This window comes from Harpia harpyja (assembly GCF_026419915.1).
Source record: "Harpia harpyja isolate bHarHar1 chromosome 1 unlocalized genomic scaffold, bHarHar1 primary haplotype SUPER_1_unloc_1, whole genome shotgun sequence".
NCBI lineage: Eukaryota > Metazoa > Chordata > Aves > Accipitriformes > Accipitridae > Harpia > Harpia harpyja.
The window spans coordinates 41694-61093 of NW_026293134.1; the positions used below are offsets into that span (position 1 = coordinate 41694).

The 19400-nt window shown below is 47.4% G+C and overlaps 1 long non-coding RNA gene across 1 annotated transcript; it reads right to left on the reverse strand.

Annotated features, from left to right (window-relative positions):
• Nucleotides 1-8983: 8983 nt before the first annotated feature.
• LOC128137940 (uncharacterized) lies at nt 8984-11099 on the reverse strand. The gene is made up of 3 exons (XR_008233922.1): nt 10735-11099; nt 10350-10609; nt 8984-10181 (listed from the first exon to the last, which is right to left on the reverse strand). It is a non-coding gene; the product is annotated as an uncharacterized LOC128137940 (long non-coding RNA).
• Between the last annotated feature and the right edge of the window lie 8301 nt (nt 11100-19400).

Genomic DNA, 19400 nt, shown 5'->3' on the forward strand with positions numbered 1-19400 from the left:
TTTAATTTTACAGTGCATTTTCCAACATATCAATCTTTTCCACATTCCTCGCTGCCATTACGTCCGTCGCTGCACATCCAGAAGTTTTCCTCCCCGAGGTTATGTTACCTCCACCATCCCTGTTCCCGGGCAGAAAACGAGTGAGCTCCGCTCCTCTTCACAGACTGTCCACTTCCACACCTAGACGCAAAAATAAAAATTGAAAAATATCATTACATCACAAACTACAAAGAGCACCCAAACATTTTACAAGCACACCACGTAAAAATACAGTTACACCCACACACTTCACAACCCTGGCCTCCTCAATGCTGGCCATCTAGTCCAACTCCCCCAACCCTTGGTCCACAAAATCCTCAACTGTCTTCCAAAGACCATCCGCTGACCAACAAAATTGCCTATGCTAAGCAGCAATTACCACGTTCCAGGGGAGTGCTCCACGGGAACGCCGCTCCCCGGAACCTTGAAAAAAGTCACCCTGCCTGCCAAAACCCCGGCCTGAGCCTGACCCCCGTCCGAACATTGGCGACAAACATCGCCTCACAGAGCGACTGGAACTGGGGGGAAAAAAAAAAAAACAAAAAAATCCCCCAGCTGGGTTTTTTTTAATTCTAATTGTATTTTATTTTTTCTAATTGCCTGACCAGCCAGGGAGGAAAAAAAATCCCCCGGATGGGGTTTTTTTATTCTAATTCCCTGAAAAACATCTTAACTGTACAACCTGAAAGGAAAAAATGTTAAAAAGCTAACACACATAACCCTACTATATTACATACATTCACAACACACCACGCATTCACATCGCATGCACGCCAGCCCTCGCTCTCATCCATCCAACAGCCCGCCACCCTCAAGGGGCCATCGCCCTGTGCCTGCAGCACTGGGGGCCTCAAAAATCACCCTGTGTGCCAAAACCCCAGGCCAAGCCTGACCCCCATCCAAACATTGGCAATGAACATCACTTCACAGACCAGCTGGGACCGGGTAAAAAAAAGAAACACAGCCAGGGAGGGGTGCGGGGGGAAATCCCCCAGCTGGGTTTTTTTTAATTCTAGTTGTATTTTATTTTTTCTATTTGCCTGACAAACATTTCTCCATCCAACCTGCAAGAGACCATTAAAAAGCTAAACCATATAACCCTACAAGGTTACACACATTCACAACACACCACTCATTCAGATCACAGACACACTAGCCCTCACTCTCAACTAACCCATCCTGCCGCCAAAGTGCATCAAGGGGCCATCACCCCTTACCCGCAGCACCCGGGGTCTCAAAAATCACCCTGCCTGCAAAACCCCCGGCCCCAGCCCAACCTCCTTCAAAGCTCCCCACAAACAACCCGTCCATTACACCAGTGTTTCAACACACACCATCTCCACCACACGTGGATTTTAAACCTGATACTTAGCTTTCATAGTGGCGCAAGTCACAGTCCAACCTCTGTAGCAGCCACATCGCCTAAACGCGAGGTTCCTTCAATCGCCTCGTGCCCCATGATCACCTGCAAAACCAACACACAAAACTGTTGAATAGACAATTCACCCTTGGCATAAAAAATCCTCCACAGCTCCAGTCTCCTGCTTCCCACCTATTCCAAAAACAAAAACCTCAATGCCTTAATCATTTCTAGAAACTTAGCACAAAACGTCCACATAAAAAATATTAACACCAAGACCCGCTTACTACCTTACTACAATCTAGCTCACAATCCACTCCACTACTCACATGCAATGACCCAAAAATCATTTAACCCTCAATGCTAAAAATCTAGGCATATCAACATTTCACCCATAGACTCTTATCGCTGTTCCACCTACCCCTGACTCTACAGCCCCAGGCAGAGCAGCTCCAAGCCAAACACACCCGTGCACAAACACACACAACACAGAACACTACAAACAAGGTGATTCAAAGAGAGAGAAAACTCTCAGCAAGAAGAATGACTCCCGGACGGGAGGTGCCGTCCGGCAAGATGACCTACAGCGTCCAAAACCATGAAGCGAGGAGGCTCTACGACAGCCCCAAAGAAGAAGAGCCAAAAGTAACGGCCCGTTACAAGATGGTACTGTCAAAGCCAAGATGATGGATCCTTAAGAAGCCTGTCATCAAGACCTAGGAACATCAAGATGCAGAGAAGAACTCCCAGGCCAAGACAACACACAGCTAGAGAGCAGAGCTGCCAAAGCAGCCTGGAAGAGCGCCGCAAAAGAGAACCAGCTCATACCTTCTGACACCGATCCAACGCTTTAGAGCTCCGAGCACAAGAAAAGAAGCACCCGATTGGCACCGGGCCGATGAGTAAGGGCATTCAAGACCCTAGGGACGGCGACCGAAGTGCATGCCGTGCTCCCTGAGCACAAAGACTGATGATGGCATTGAGAGCTAAGGAAGGTCGAAGGCACAGAAGACAGACTACACAAACTACACACCACCGCGGACACAGGCTGGAACTGCCCTGCCCAGCACACGCTGGTCTCGTGCTGAAAAGCAACCCACTCCCTTCACCTGCCCAAAGGGGACTGCTTTGGGACAGCCCTCTCTCCTGCGCTAACTTTAAAACCCCTCCCTGCAATTCCCAGCTGTGTCCCTCCCTCCCAGCCTCTCCCCAGCCCGGGTCCCTCAACTTAGCTTTCAAAAGGGCCAAGGGTCCAAATCCATCCTCCACAAAAATCACACAGGCTAACTGGGATGTTCCTGCAGTCGCCAGCTTCCTCTTCATCATCTGCAGTGAAGACAAAAAAAAAGCAACAAAAATCAGAAGAGCTGGTAAGTATCCCATCAGCCCACACCAACTACCTTCCCACCCCCCCACTTAATCACACACCCCCACGGTGTTACGCTTACCTGCTCATTCCAGAGCCAGACCCTGCAGCCATCATATCTCATGGTACCTGAGATAGCAAAACACACAAAATTAGCATAGCACTCGTGAGAAGTCACCGGCCCCATGCTCCTCCTCCCTCAATCCGAGCAACCACATAATACTTTGATATTCAACACCAACCCAGCCCACAACCACCTCACCTTCTCACACTGCTCAACGGCCTGCAACTTCGCCCCTCCGAGGCTGCGTGCGCCACCTGCAAAACACAAATGACAAGGGATGTTCCAACTTTGCCAACAATACGACGCCTCAAAAGGAACAATTCCTTTAACCTATTAGTCACTGCTCACCTTGCCCGAGTCACTGCTGGTGTTGACAGCCCACGCTGCTCCTAGCTTCGTATCTTCAAAATAAAAGAAAAAAAGAACACTATCAGCTAGTCATAGAGCCACCAGCCGCATCTTCCCTCCGATTCCACTCACGGACCCACCTCCTTACGGCGCTCCGCTCCCCTCCGTCGCTCTGTGGCACGCATCTTGTCCCTCCGCATCTGAAAAAAAACCCATATTGAATGAATCACCTGGATGCAGAGCAAGAGCTTCATGATTCCAGAGGTCTTGATTCCATCTAGGAATACAATCTAGAGTACAACTACAGCCTGCCATCTTAGCGGCGGGGGGGGGGGGGGGGGGGAAGGGCCAAACTTTAAGCCCATCACACAGAAACCTTAACACCTTAGAGACTCAAGTCTCCTTCTTTAGCCCTCAACAGCCCATGCCACGCAGCTCCAATCCTCTCCATAAAACACTATCAATGTGGCTGTCCACAGAGCCCACCAATGGCTACACAATCTCAGATGACCTTACAATCCTTGCCTAAACAATTAAGGCAAATCAACATTTCACCCATAGACTCTTATCGCTGTTCCACCTACCCCTGACTCTACATCCCCGGGCAGAGCAGCTCCAAGCCAAACACACCCGTGCACAAACACACACAACACAGAACACTACAAACAAGGTGATTCAAAGAGAGAGAAAACTCTCAGCAAGAAGAATGACTCCCAGATGGGAGGTGCCGTCCGGCAAGATGACCTACAGCGTCCAAAACCATGAAGCGAGGAGGCTCTACAACAGCCCCAAAGAAGAAGAGCCAAAAGTAACGGCCCGTTACAAGATGGTACTGTCAAAGCCAAGATGATGGATCCTTAAGAAGCCTGTCATCAAGACCTAGGAACATCAAGATGCAGAGAAGAACTCCCAGGCCAAGACAACACGGCTAGAGAGCAGAGCTGCCAAAGCAGCCTGGAAGAGCGCCGCAAAAAAACCCCAGCTCATACCTTCTGACACCAATCCAACGCTTTAGAGCTCCGAGCACAAGAAAAGAAGCACCCGATTGGCACCGGGCCGATGAGTAAGGGCATTCAAGACCCTAGGGGCGGCGACCGAAGTGCATGCCGTGCTCCCTGAGCACAAAGACTGATGATGGCATTGAGAGCTAAGGAAGGTCGAAGGCACAGAAGACAGACTACACAAACTACACACCACCACAGACACAGGCTGGAACTGCCTTGCCCGGCACACGCTGGTCTCGTGCTGAAAAGCAACCCGCTCCCTTCACCTGCCCAAAGGGGACTGCTTTGGGACAGCCCTCTCTCCTGCGCTAACTTTAAAACCCCTCCCTGCAATTCCCAGCTGTGTCCCTCCCTCCCAGCCTCTCCCCAGCCCGGGTCCCTCAACTTAGCTTTCAAAAGGGCCAAGGGTCCAAATCCATCCTCCACAAAAATCACACAGGCTAACTGGGATGTTCCTCAAGGTGACACATTGGTCTTCAATGTCTGCTATAGAACAAGCATACAAAAAAAAACCAAACCAGGAAAGGGAGTAAGCATCCTGCTGTTCAACGCCAACTACTTCCCCAACTCCCCCCTCCTCACAAGTGCCACCGTGTTCACTTCCCCGCTCATTCCAGAGTCAGACCCTGCAGCCATCGTCGCTCGTGGTACCTAAGGTACCCAGACACACCAAATTAGCATGGCGCTCATGAGAAGTCATCGGCCCCACGCTCCTCCTCACTAATCCACAGCTTTCCTCAAACGCTCATCCAATTCAAAGATAGCCCACACAGCGCCTCCAAAACAGAAGGTAAATGCTTAACCAAGCAGCCGCATAATACTTTGCTATTCAACACTGACCCGGCCGACAACCGCCTCACCTTCTCGGACCGCTCATTGGCATGCAGCTTTGCAGGAGACCTTATAGCAGACTTCACGGTATGTAAAGGGTGCCTATAAGAAACCTGGAGAGGCACTTTTTACAAGGGTGTACAGCAATAGGACAAGGTGGTAACGACTTTAGTCCTAAAGAGGGTACATTTAGTTTAGGTGTTAGGAAGAAGTTTCTCACTATGGGTGGTGAGGCACTGGAACGGGTTGCCCAGAGAACCTGCGGATGCGCCCTCCCTGGAAGCATTCGAGACCAGGTCAGATGGGGCTTTGAGCAACCTGGTCTCGCGGAAGGTGTCCCTACCCATTGCTGGGGGGGTTGGAACCAGAGGATCTTTATGGTCCCTTCCAACCCAAACCATTCTATGACATCCAAATTCAACTGCAAAACTCATCTGAGAAAGGCTGGTGAACCCTCCTCCCTTTCCCCACCAGTCCCAGAACTTTAGAAACCCCTTTTCTTCTTCTCAACTGTCAGGAAAGGAACGCCACTGCTTCCTGACACCTCCTGCCCTCAATTTGCACCCCTGAACCCCCTTCAGTGGCTACTCCTCAGGAGACGCTCTTCTGAGCCACATCCCAAATTCTGGGGGCACCTCCTAACCTACAACTTCCCAGAGACTCTGAGCTCTGCCACATGCCCACAAAATAAAGTTAAGTCCTAAAGTTTATAATCTACAAGGGGCCTGCCACAAGCTGCAAAGGTTCTAGGGACAACATGGCATTCTGTGGGCAATGAGGAAAGGTGACAAGGCATGCCAGACCCTGAAAGACACTGTGCCTCATGGCCCTTCTGCTTTCTTCAGGAATACTAAAACTCCATATACAGATGCATACAAGACGCTCACCCTAACCCCTGCTAAACAATGTCACCATCAGTCCTGTTAAGAGAGATATCAGCAACTTACACAGCATACAGCAGAACTAGTGAAAAAAACAAGGTTCTGTTTTCAATACAGTTGGGAATTCCAGGAAAACACAATACATGAAGAATTAAAAAAAAAAAAAAACCAAACAAACAATGCATACTATTAAACCATCTTTCTACCCCTAAACACTCAAAACAAAATTACTGACCTGAAAAAAAGAAAGAAAGGAAAAAAAAAGCTGTATACAAGTGTTACTTTCTACTACGCATGCTGCTGAACCTTGACTGGTCCTGAAGCTCTTACTTCAGGCAGACACCTCTTCCCAAAAGGCTGAGCCAGCTCAAAAGCTGCAAAGGACTCAAAGAAGAACCAAGCACCAACACCAGAAAAACCCAGAAGCACAATGAGCTCCCCTAGCAGAGGCTGTGGCTCAAATACCCCGAGCCTCCGCCCACCACCCTTAGCACAATCACCTGGGAAAGGGGAAGGGCAAACCACCAGAAGCTATAAAGTCAGCTGGAGGAACAGCAGCACTGTTCTCACCTGCCTTAAATTTACAGCAAGCAAAGCCCTGAACAGAGAAAGTAACCCCTCCAGGAAATGACACTACTTGCTCCTGTACTACAGCTACACCTATTGCATCAGCAATGTGACCAGGTAGGGAATTAAGTTTAATTTTTCTGGGGTGTAGGTAGAAAACGATAGATGTCCTTTTAAACTATGTAAGAAACTAGCTCATTAAATGCAATGACAATGTTGTTATCAAAACTGATGTGCTTTAGTTTCCTATAAAAAAGCCAAAACGTTCTGGGGTTATGCTTCATTTCTAGCAAGTCTGTGCATACCACCTAACTTCTACCAGAACTACCTTCTGGCTAGGAATGAATCAAAAAGCAGAATTAGATCCCTTAAGAATTCCATCTCCAAAATATCTCTGGTTGCAAAATAAATTATTTACTGTGAATAGCCAATGATTCAGAGTCACCCTGAGCATGTCTCCAGCTGACTCCCTTAACAGAGGTACAAGAGTCCCAAAGCGCAAAAGACACCAAAAAACATGGAAATACACAGGGGGGACCAGGCAGCAGCCATGCCCCACAAGGACAGGCCGGGGAGGGGGGGCAATGATGCCCCCTGCAGTCACACAGCAATGGGTCAGCAGAAGCCACGCCCTCTGCAGTTTACATGGGGACAGCAGCCACAAATGACACCGAGAAAACACGGAACTTCAGGGATACACGGCAGGTGGGGGGAAGGGGGTGACGTCCCCACCAATCGGCATGGGAAAAAAACTCGCATGGAAGGTGGGTTAGATGGATAGTTTGGGGTGGTAAGATATGCGCGCAAGAACATGCACAGGCTGGGGGGGGCATGCATGAGGTTTACCTTCACCAGGGGCTCCACCCAGGTAATCCACAGTAGGTAAACTCATCTGGGATAATCTGCAACAGCAATTCCACTCTGGGTTCTTGACCCAACGCCAGATAACCCACACTGCCTGCCCCATGGAGGGGGTGCTTCCCACTGGATGGGGCATCTGCTGAGCATCACCACACCCTTATGACAACACATCTTAAAAATTAAAATCACAAATTGTATTTCAGCATATTAAAAAAATAACACCAAATGAGTAGAGGAATTCCAGCAAAGGGAGAGGCTAGCAGGTGCCCTAATTAGGACTCGAGCTAAACAGGTCAGCTCACAATACAACACATCCTTTAGAAGGTAGACTGATGAAAACTGGTTTGCTGCTAGATAACTGTATAAGTGAGGTTTGATAAATGATCATATATTAACATTATGGTTGAAACAGTAGACAAAGGGTAGCTGGGGACATAATTACAAAAGTGTAGTCAAGTGATTAACTAGTAATTATTCATAAGTTTTGCAGTTCTTTGCTCTTATGACTAGATGTTCCAGTACGCTAGATGAGAACAATGCTGAAACTGACCACATGTGATTGAAACTGCGTTAAGCTTCAAGATCAAGCATACAAGAAACATAGGCAAGAACTAACAAATAGGCACAGGGAGATAGAAAGAGGGAGACGTAGAAAGAAAATCTAAGAAGTGACAGGGTACAGGCCAGAGAGGGAAGAGTTAAGAACTAGAGACAGGGAGATGGATAGAAGGAAACATAGAAAGAAAATTTTGAAAGCAACAGGGTACAAGAATCAAAAAGTAGGTACATGGAGCTGCATAGAGGGAGACGTAAGAACGAAATTTGAAAAGCAACAGGGTACAAGAAACACAGGCAAGAAATTAAAATAAGGTCAGGGAGACAAAGAGAAGGAAAAGTAGCAAGAAAATTTAAAAAGCAACTGGGTTTAAGAAACATGCAAGAATTTAAATAGGGATGGAGAGATAGAAAGTTTCAAAAGTGACAACATACAAGAAACATAGGCCAGATTTTAAAAATAGGGACAGGGAGCCTGATAGAAGGAAACTGTGGTGGGTTGACCTTGGCTGGCTGACGAGTGTCCACCAAGCCACTCTATCATTCCCCCTCCTCAACAAGACCAGAGGGTAGAAAATACAACAAAAAGCTTGTGGGTCGAGATAAGGACAAAGAGATCACTCACCAATTAGTGTCACAGGCAAAACAGACTCGATTTGGGGAAATTAATTTATTGTCAGTCAAAATCAGAGTACAATAATGAGAAATACGAACAAATCTGAAAAACACCTTCCCCCCACCCCTCTGTTTTTTCCTGGGCTCATCTTCACTCCTGACTTCTCTACCTCCTCCTACTGAGCAGCACAGGGGGAGAGGGAGCGGGGGGTTGCAGTCAGTTCATCACAAGTTGTCTCTGCTGCTCCTCCCTTCTTCGTGCTCTTCTTCTGTTCCAGTGTGGTGTCACTCCCATGGGGCCGCAGGTCCTGCCAGAAAACTTGCTCCAGTGTGGGCTCCTCTCCACAGCATCACAGCCTCCTTCGGGTGCATCCACCTGCTCTGGCGAGGGGTCCTCCATCAGCTGCAGGGTGCATATCTGCTCCGCCATGGACCTCTGTGGGCTGCAGGGGGACAGCCTGTGTCACCATGGTCTTCACTGCAGGGGAATCTCTGCTTTAGGACCTGGATCACCTTCTCCTTTTCCTTCTTCACTGACCTAGGTGTCCGCAGGACTGACAGCTTCTTCACAGCATTTTTTTTAGCCCTTCTTAAATATCACAGAGGTGTTACTAGCGTTGCTGGTTGGCTCAGGTTTGACCAGTAGCAGCTCCATCTTGGAGCTGGAACTGGCTGTGCCCAACATGGGGGCAAGTCCTGGTGTCTTCTCACAGAACCCACCCCTGCAGCCCCTGCCCACTCTCCTGCCCCAGCTTGCCACACAAACTCACTACAACAGTGATCGGCTACAGGGCAGAGAGGGGGGATTGAAAAGTAGGGAAAGGGAGACAGAGAGAGATGGCACGGGGGGAAATAGCAATGGGCTACAGGACAGAAAGGAGGAACTAATAAAAAGGGAGAGGGTACCAGACAGAGAGATGGAGAAAAACAAATATTAGTGATGAGCCACAGGGCAGAAGGAAGAATTAAAAAAAGAGGACAGCGAGGTAGATGAGAGAGACTGAAAAATATCAAAAACATTGATGATCTAAAGGGGAGAGAGAGGGGAAATAAAGAATAGGGACAGGGAGCCAGACAGAGAGAGAATAATAAAGACAAAAATGGGCTATGGGACAGTGAGGGAAGAAGTTAAAACATAGGGACAGGGACCTGGAACAAGAGAATCTAAGAAAGTAAAAGTGTATCCAGAATACAGGGCAGAGAAAGGAATTTAAAAATAGAGACACAGCGTCAGACAGGTGAGAGCGGTGGGAATTGTGAAGGGCTAAAAGGCAGACAGGGAGGAATTAACGAGATTGGGATAAGAAGACAGACAGATAGATGGAGAAAGACAAGTAGTGATGGGCTGCACGGCAGAGACAGAGGATAAAAAAAGAGGGATGGGACAGGTCAGAAGTGCAGAGAGAAAAAGAAAACAGGCAGAACAACAGAGAAAGAGGGGGACTTAGAGAACAAGAGAGGGAGAGGTACAGGAAGAAAAAACAGAAAAATTAAAGCAGCGAGAGAAAGAGAAGGTGGGGGCAGGGAGGGACTGGGATGCAGAAGAGGGGTGACACAGCCCCAGGGGTCCAGGACTCACTGTACCTCCCACTCTTGGAGCTGCTGGGAGAATTTGACAGTTCAGACATGTCTGTCTCTCTCTCCCTCTCCCTTCCTCCTCTGTAGCTGCAGTCACTTGACTGTCATCCACCTAAGAGAATAGATTGGTGTCTTACAATATGAGGCTTCCTAGAAACACAGCCTCACATGCACACACACTACATGGCTGTACTGTGTTTTTGGTTACGCATACAGAGCCTGCCATGCACATTGGTAATCGGATCTGCTGAGGACTACACTAAGAAGGATCCATCCTCACCTGAAGAGGCAGGCTACCTCCTGTCTGTAGCTGCTGGCTGCATCCTCTTTATTTTATTCTTCAGCAGCTTTACGATTTTTGTGGCCTCTCCAGCTTCAGCAGCTCCCGTCCACAGCCAGTAAGCGCTCTGCCTGTCCCTCTGTGCTCCCGCGTCGCAAGGAGAGGGAGGCCAGGCAGAGACAGCCCATGCAAGCCTGAGGCTGCTGCAGTCAACGGCATCCCCAGGGGACGAACGGACAACCACACCCATAGCATGGCCTCTGGGAGAGGGAAAGAGGCAGCAGCGACCGTTACTACCACAGCTCGACCCTGGCCGGAGCTCCTCCTTCCGCAGGGGCTTCCGCAGACACCACTCGTTCCCCGCACCGCTGCTAACGGCACCCACGTTAAGGGAGACTCGAGAACACCGGAGGGCCAGCTTGCTGCCCTCACGACAGGGCTCGGGGGCTGCCTGCGGCTACAGCACAGGCTTCAGGGGAGGGGCTGGAGCTGGGGGCAGCCGCACGGGCTGAGCAGGGCCGGGGGAGCTCTGGCGACTCGGGGAGGCGCTCGGTGGCCGCGCCTGGGGGGTGCCCGCCTCCATCCCCTCTTCCCTTCTATCAGCTCTCAGGGAACTCCCCGGCGCTGCCCTGGCCCAGCTCGCCTTCGGCAGACCGGGAGCCTGCCGCGGCGGCCGCTTCGCAGCTTCCCGTCCCGCCAGCCCCGGGCAGCCAGCTGGCAGGAGGCACCCCCCCCACCCCCGCCCCCGCCCCCGCCCCCGGGGATCGCTCGCCTCACCCGCGGCCCCGGCGCCCGCCTGCTGCCGCCGAGACCCGCGCCCTGCGAGCCGCCACGCTGCTCCCGGGGACCGCGCATGCGCCGGAGGGGCCGGAGCCGGCGCGCGAACGCCGGGCTGCCCCACGCGCAGGACGGCGCATGCGCCCGGGAGGCGCGTCCGCACGGCTGGTCGGGGAGCGGGTGCAGCGGGAAGCCCACGGAAAACCACGCGAAACCGGCGACGCTCCTGAGTCTGACCTGGTCGGACTCCGGGGGCCGCGGCGGCAGCGAGGACTATGCCGCGCCCGAGAGCCACGCAGCTGCCCGGCTGCCGAGTCCGCGAAAACTACAGCTCCCGGCATGCCCCGGGAGGCAGCCTGCCCTGCTGCCTGACCCCGAGGGGACGCCGCTTCCGTTTCCGCCCACCCCCACGCCGGCGCAGCCGCAATCCCCGCCGAGCCCCCAGCGCCACTCCGGGCAGCTCCGGCGCGCTCCCGCCGCCGGCTCTGGCACGGCGCGGCACCCCCCGCCCGGCTCCGGGCAGCGGACACGGACCCCGCCGTCCTCCTCGGGGCTTTCCCCAGGACCCGCCGGGCGATTGCGCAGCCCCGCCACGGGGCCCGGGCCCTCCCCCCCGCCCACGTGCTCCCAGCCCCCCTGTGAGCCCCCAGGGCCCCCCCCCGGCCTCGGCACAAGCGGCCCCCCCCCCCGGCCCCCCCCACCTGGGACGTTCGCGGTCCGAGGGGCGCCCGGCCCTGCTCACCTTCTCCCTCAGGGCCACCGCAGCCCGGCCACCACTCCGCTCCTGCCGGGGCTCCCACCAGCCCCGCAGCGGCCCCTCCCCCGGCAGTCCCCCCTTTACAGGGAGGGGCCGTCGCCATCAGCCTCAACTGCCCGCACCTGGGGCTCCTCCAGCCCCGGCCTGCAGCTGTGGTACCGAAATCCGGAATAAAACTCCTGAACACCAATGTGAAATTAAGAAGCAGGTACTTCGTTTATTGAATGAAAGATGTCAAGAGTCATCTTATTTTGAAGAGTTGTTAACTGGGGTAAAAATACAGATTTTAATACCCATCTTATTTTAGTTCTAAGACTTGGCAATTGCCAGGTATCGTCTTTTCGATTTACCCAAGTCCACCATCGAGGCCACAAGGGAGATTTCTTCCAGAGAGAGGACAGAGTTATTAAGTCTAAAGTCCGTTATTTGCTTTTGGCCTTCATGAAAAGGTGAGTGGAGTATACATCACTCGTCACCCAAACAGTTAACCCTAAACTTTTCACCTGTCCTTTAATACAGTCAATTCCAAGCTAAATGTTTTCCATTATTAAGAGGGGACCAAATATCATTTAAAATATTATTATACTTTCTACAAATACATCCCCATCTTAGAGCTTTAGCTACTAGAGAAAGTCTTTGGATTTTGGGGTCACAGGAGCTGCAAGTATAAACTTTCATACCATGCTGTTTAGGCTGTGTGATTTTTCTCTGTTTGTCTAAACCAATCTAAATTTCCATAGATGGTGCTGACTCTGGGTGGATCTAACAAGGATCCTGGAAGTCCAGGAAATTCTAAACCTCGTTTTAGATTTTAAATGTGATCCCAAGTTCCTTTTTGCACTTGTCGCTACAGTTTTGGCAACTGACAGCCCCAAGGGGTGTTTCTACAAGTTTCTCCCGAACGGCGATAAAGTAATTCTTTTGTCCATGAGGTGGATGGTTTGGTAATGTTATAATTCAAAATGCTAGAATTCCTTCTTTCAAATTTAAAAAAATAATTGCCTTTTAAATCCATCCAATTTAATTTGCTAAAATGATTCTCATTGTTCTACCTCTTTTCTCAAGTTTTGGTTAAATTCAATGTCAGTATTCTCCATGGAACTAGATTTTCATCTGACTTTGGAGTCGGAAGGCAGGCTCTTGTTGAGGTTAAATTTTGTGTCTTTACAAAACTTTGAATCAATTACAAAACTAGATTTTTTTTTTAATCAAAATTACAAAAATGGTTAATATCAAGATTAATAGCTCAAACAATAATTGTTTCATTTTGTTTATCTTATGTTTAGAACCCCTCAAAAAAAATACTTAAACCCTATAACACACAAAGAGATTACTGCCCTTGACAATATTCCTAATAGCAACCCCAATATTACAAACTTTACACAATTGTTTTCCCAAATAGATAACGTGAAACTTACTTATAGATTTTCAATTTCAAAGGGCCAGTTTCTTTAGACTTCCAATTTCCTGTTGGTGCTTTCTTTATTCTTGAATAATGAAGCCAAGGTTCTTCTCCCAGACCTTTACTGCTATAAGTGTTGTTAAAATAACTCGATAAGGTCTTTTCCGCTTCTCAGTGATTTTATATATATTCAATCTCCTGGTCAGAAGGGATGCGCTGCTACGTCCAATTCTAAGGGTCCAGCTGTGGAGACATACTGACGAAGTTCTTGAAAAGAATTTCTTAAAGAAATCGTAACACCTTTTAAAAACGTATCTCCAAAGGCAGTCAAGATACTCAGAACATAGGACTCTTGATATGGTCTTTCATATAACATTTCATAATGACTTAAATTTCCTTTCTCTTCTGGCTATCCTCTGATTCTTAACAGAGCCATGGGTAAGGCTTTAACCCCACGTGAGTGAGGTTTCCTGACAAATTTTACTCAACTGTTGCTTAAGGGTATACTTCATTCTTCCCCCCCCACACACTTGCTTGTGGTCTATATGGGGTGTGATAGTCTCACTCTATAGATAATACTTTGCTCAACTTGTCTCATAATCTTTGCTATAAAATGAGGGCCGTTGTCAGATGACATTCTTACAGGCACCCCATATTTTGGTATTATCTCTTTGAGCAAGACTTTGACTACTTCTCTTGCTTTGCTGGTGCGGCAAGGGAAAGCCTCGGGCCAGCCAGTAAAGATATCAACTAAAACGAGGATATATCCTTCTTTTCAAGGCAATTCTATAAAATCAATTTACTAATATTCTCCTAAAAAATTTCCTTATTTAATAATTCCAAAGATGATCTTATTACTGATTTGGGGATAATTTTATATATAAATTTCACATCCGCTTATAATTGTCTAAACAATCTTTGTCATATTTTACTTTCTGTTCCCCGATATACTTTGTTATGTTCAGCTCGGGCAATTTCTCTTATTATTGTGGGTGGGACTATTATTTGACCTGTCGGTGTTACAGCCTATCCTGTTTCATTTTGTTAGCCTGCGATCTAATAATTAATTCTTCATCTTTTTCATTATACTTCGGAGTTTCTTTAGGCAATTTTATACTTTTCTCTGGAACTAGTGCCAGGATGCCTTTTTCTGCAGCCTCTTTAGCAGCTTTATCAGCCAGTCGGTTACCTGCGTTAGGATCAGTTTTACGTAACTGATGTGCTTTACAGTGCATTATCGTGACTGCTGTCGGTTTTTGAACGGTTTCTAACAATTTCAGTATTTGTTCTGCATGCTGAATGGTGGTTCCTTGTGCAGATAACAGTCCTCTTTCTCTCCATATCGCTCCATGTGCACGTACTACTCCAAAAGCATACTTTGAGTCTGTCCAAAAGTTGACTCGCTTTCCTTGACTTAGTTCCAGAGCTCGAGTAAGAGCTATCAATTCAGCCTTTTGGGCAGATATCATCGAAGGCAAAGTTCGCAACGCAATTACCTCCTCAGTAGTTATTGTCTATCTTGATAAACGTTTTCCTTCACAGATGAAACTGCTTCCGTCGGTATGTAGTTCCCAATCTGTTTCTTCTAGTGGCACATCTCAGAGATGCAGTCAGCTGGAGTAAACTCTTTCGATTGTCTGCAGGCAGTCACGTTCCGGTTCTCCTTTAACTTGATCAGTTGTTGAAAACACAACAGGGTTAACGGTGGTAGTAGTTTTTAAGTAAACATCATCTTGTTCCAGCAACACCACTTGGTATTTCAGCATTCTGCTAGGGGATAACCAATGCCCCCTTTCTGTTTTAGCACAATAGTTATCATATGGGAAACATACAGTAATCCTTTGTCCTCAGGTGAACTTACGAGCTTCCTGGATCAGTAGCACAGTTGCAGCGACGGCTCTCGGACAACCAGAGCATCCCAGACTCACCTTATCTAATCGCTTCGAGAAGTAGGCCACAGCTCACCCACTTGGCCCTAAATATTGGGCCAGGATACCCAGAGCTATACCTCTTCTTTCACGAGTAAAAAGTTCAAATGTCTTTGTGACATCTGGCAGGCCTAGGGCTGGCACCCCTATTACAGCCTGTTTCAATTCTTTGAAAGTAGCTTTCTCGGCATCAGTCCAATCCATTGTTTGAGGTTTTGAGCTGCTCGTAGAAAGGTCGGACCAGCAAGCCACAATTTATAATCTACAGGTGACACCACTCAACCATTCCCGGAAATGCTCGTAGTTAATTTTTTAGTCTTAGGTTCGGGGAGACGACAAATTGCCTCTTTTCTCTCAGTTCCTAATTGTCTCTGTCCTTTTAGGATTTTAAAACTCAAATAAGTTTCTTCTTTCTGGGTTATTTGGGTTTTTTCTTTTGACACTCGATGTCCACTGATTCCCAAAAAGTTCAAAAAGTTAACAGTTAACTTTGTGCATTGTTCTTCCGTCTCAGCTACAATTAACAGATCATCCATATATTTCAACAAGATTTCTTGATTATTTTCTTTCTTCCAGATCTCTAATTCTCGTGCCAATTGATTTCCAAAAACGGTAAGGCTACTCTTAAAGCCTTGAGGCAAGACTGTCCACGTATATTGTGTTTTTCTCCCAGTCTCAGGATTTTCCCATTCAAAAGCAAAAAGCTCTTGACTATTGGGATTCAAGGGAATACAGAAAAAGGCATCTTATCAGTCTAACACTGTGAACCATTCTTGTTTCTCTGTTAGGGTTGTTAACAAAGTATAAGGATTTGCTACTACCGGATGAATATCTTGTACTATTTGATTTATTGCTCTGAGGTCTTGAACTAATCTATAATCTTTTTCATTAGCCTTTTAACAGGCAAGATCGGGGTGTTATATTTGGATTCACGTTCTATTAACAATTTATATCTTAAAAATTTTTGTATGATCAATACTAACCCTTTCCGACTTTCCAGTTTTAGGGGGTATTGTTTAATTCTTACCGGATTCGATCCTGGCTTTAAATCAATTCTCACAGGTTCTGCTTTTTGGATTTACCGGGAACTTCCCAGTCCAGACGATTGGAATTACAGCATTATACTTTGACTGGTATAATCTTCTGCTTTCGGTAACCATCCTGTAACAACAAAGCCACTGCTTCGATACGTTTAGTTTCTGGAATTAAAACTTTAATCTCTCCATTTTTAAATTTAATTTCTGCCTCTAAGTTCTCAAATAGATCTCTCCTTAACAGGAGTTTAGGAGAATTTGGCACATACAAAAACTGCTGAGTGACCCATTGCTTTCCTAATTTCATTGTTAAAGGTTTAAAGAAGGGTCTAGTTTCTCGTTCACTTGTTGCACCAACACCACCAATTTCTTCAAAACTTAACTCTCCCTCTAAGGTATTTAAAAATGAAAAAGTGACTCTAGTGTCAGTACAAATTCAATTTTCTCTTCTCCCAGTTTAGCTGTAACCAGAGGTTCTGCTGGCAGACTCCCCTCTGGTCCCCGTCAGATACGTTCACTTAAAAAGAACAAATCTACATATGGCACTTTATTCCATTTACTCTCTCTCCTACAAAAGAACAGTAATTGCAATATAGTATTATAACTCAAAGTTCTGTTTGTTTACCGTTTTTCCTGCAATTCACCCCAATGTGCCGATAAACATCCCAACGGTGATGCTTTTGGTATCTTTTCATCAGCAGTTATATTTCCTGCACTCTTATTCTTAAACAGTTTTGCTAATGCCATTATACTTATATACGTTCAAATACCAAACGAATGCAAATGACAGTTGTCCCAAATAATACACAAAGTCCAACCCAGCAATAGCTTTCACTTATGACTTACGGGCAGACGCCTAGGCTTCCAATGCAAACGGGTACCCTCCAAGCCCCAACCCTGCGAAGCTTTCGCCGCGCCTCACAGGCAGGCTTTCCAAACAAATTCCAAAGAAGAAGCACCTTACCTTTTTCCCAGGGAATGCTGCGAGGAGCTTTGCGAGTCGAGGGTGATGGTTCTCCCCGAGAATACCTCGGTACCGGCCAGAGTTCGATCAACACTCGATCTCATCCAGTCTCACTCGCAAGGTCCCATCTGGGTCGCCAAAACCGTTACCGAAATCCGGAATAAAACTCCTTAACACCAATGTGAAGTTAAGAAGCAGGCACTTCGTTTATCGCAGCGCTGGGGACACGGGGGATCGCTCCTCCAAAGGCATGTCCCACTTAGTATCAAAATCCATCAGTTTTTACAGACTTTTTCTGTCAGGTCATTGTTACATAAGTTCTTTACATAAAAATGCATACTATGCTCATTCTTAAATTTAACCTTCATAATGATTGGTCCCTTTGATTATATAACCTTATCAATATTCTAATGTAAAAACAATCATTGGTCAGTTACACTTAGCTCTACTGACTGGAACCTTCGATACTCAAATCAAGATGGGAAGGGTAAGGGGGTTTCCAAGCAGCAAACTGGCGTCCACGACGGTTTCCTTAGTTTCTTGAAACAGAACGTAGAAAAACCAGTAACTTCCTGGTGAGGTTTCTAGGGTTAGCTATTTCAAACTTTAACAATATTAAGGTTCCTAGAGTCACACGTAACACAGTTCCTAAAGTTTCTATGGCTACGTTTCAGACTTAACAATCCTATACATTATGCTTCACAATTTTACTTCTTAATCAAACCTAACTCTTGTATGTGATTAAATTTTGATTTCTTTACCAGAATATTTGCAACAGCTGGAGCCCAGCAGGAACGGGGGGTCATGGCCCGACCCCCCCCAGCACCTCACCTCCTCCTCCCCGGGCTCCCTCACGGCCCCTCGCCCCATGCAAAGGGGACGGACGGCCAGTGTTGATTCAGTCAGTCGCGTGCCTAACGAGTCCTGCCAGCGAGTCCGCTCCGGGGCTCAGGCCCCCCCCGACGCTCCCCCTGCCCCTGGGACACCTCTGATAGCATATTTCCATACATTCTGTATGGCATGTCTAAATATTTGGATGGTTTTAATATTTTGTACCAGCCGTGGAAACTGGTTTGCTGCTAGGTGACTGTAAAAGTGAGATTTGGTAAATAATTATTAGAAATCTTATACTAACACGATGATTGAAACGATAGACAAAAGTATAGCCTGTTATAGACGCTCGTGACAAATTGGAGGAGCCAATTTGTATTAAATAACAAGATTGAATTTATTAGCAAGCCATAAGAGAGCAAAACAGCGCTGGGCGGCCGGGGAGACAATGCTCCGCCAAAGGCTCGCGCCGAAAATGGGGAAGAGTCCCTTTATTTATACAGTTTCTAGTTCCTGTCTACGTGGCGGCTGGTATCTTCTGCATTGTGTGTGCGCTTGCGCCGTCAGTTGCTACGTGGTCGTAATCTGCCTTCTGGTGATCGCTGGGGATGAAGGCCGAAGTCTTCCTCAGCTGTCCTTTAGGTGACCTAAGTCTCACTCATGCTCTGTAAAACGTCTTTTTACCTCCGTTAATCATCAGTATGCAATTGTTTACTTAACTGGATACTGTGGTTTTAGATAAGCGAAGAATGTCTCTACCCCCACATGCGATTTCATGAACAAAGTTAACCAGTTCATTACATAGCCAAGCAATTAACTAGCAGAGGTAGGTACTCATAAGTTTTGCAGTTCTTTGCTCTTATGACTAGATGTTCCTGTACGCTAGATGAGAACAATGCCGAAACTGACCACATGTGATTGAAATTGCGTTAAGCTTCAAGATCAAAGAACAAGGACAAGCATAAAGACTTCAAGGACAGCCAGCAAGAACTTCAAATGGGTCGGTGATTGCAGAAGCAGCCCTTCATCTCAAATGGATCCTTCATTGCGCGTGATCGGATGTAGGCAGTACTATGATAATCAGTTGCCATCATTTTTATGTATATGTATACTAATCTGGTTAATATGCAATTAGTTATTCTATATAACCTGTTTGTGCTAAAGCTGTGGCATGCATGCTAGGTGGAACTATCCCCCATGCATCCAGCGCTGCAATGAAGAATGCCTGCTTTCTGAAATTCCAAAATGAGTCTTAGAGAGTTTCTTCGACCAGCTTTTCAGTATCAGAGGTACAAGGGAGGAAAGAAAAAAAAAGCAGCGGTGTGGGAAAGAGAGGGGGCCAGGGGAGGGGCAGGGAG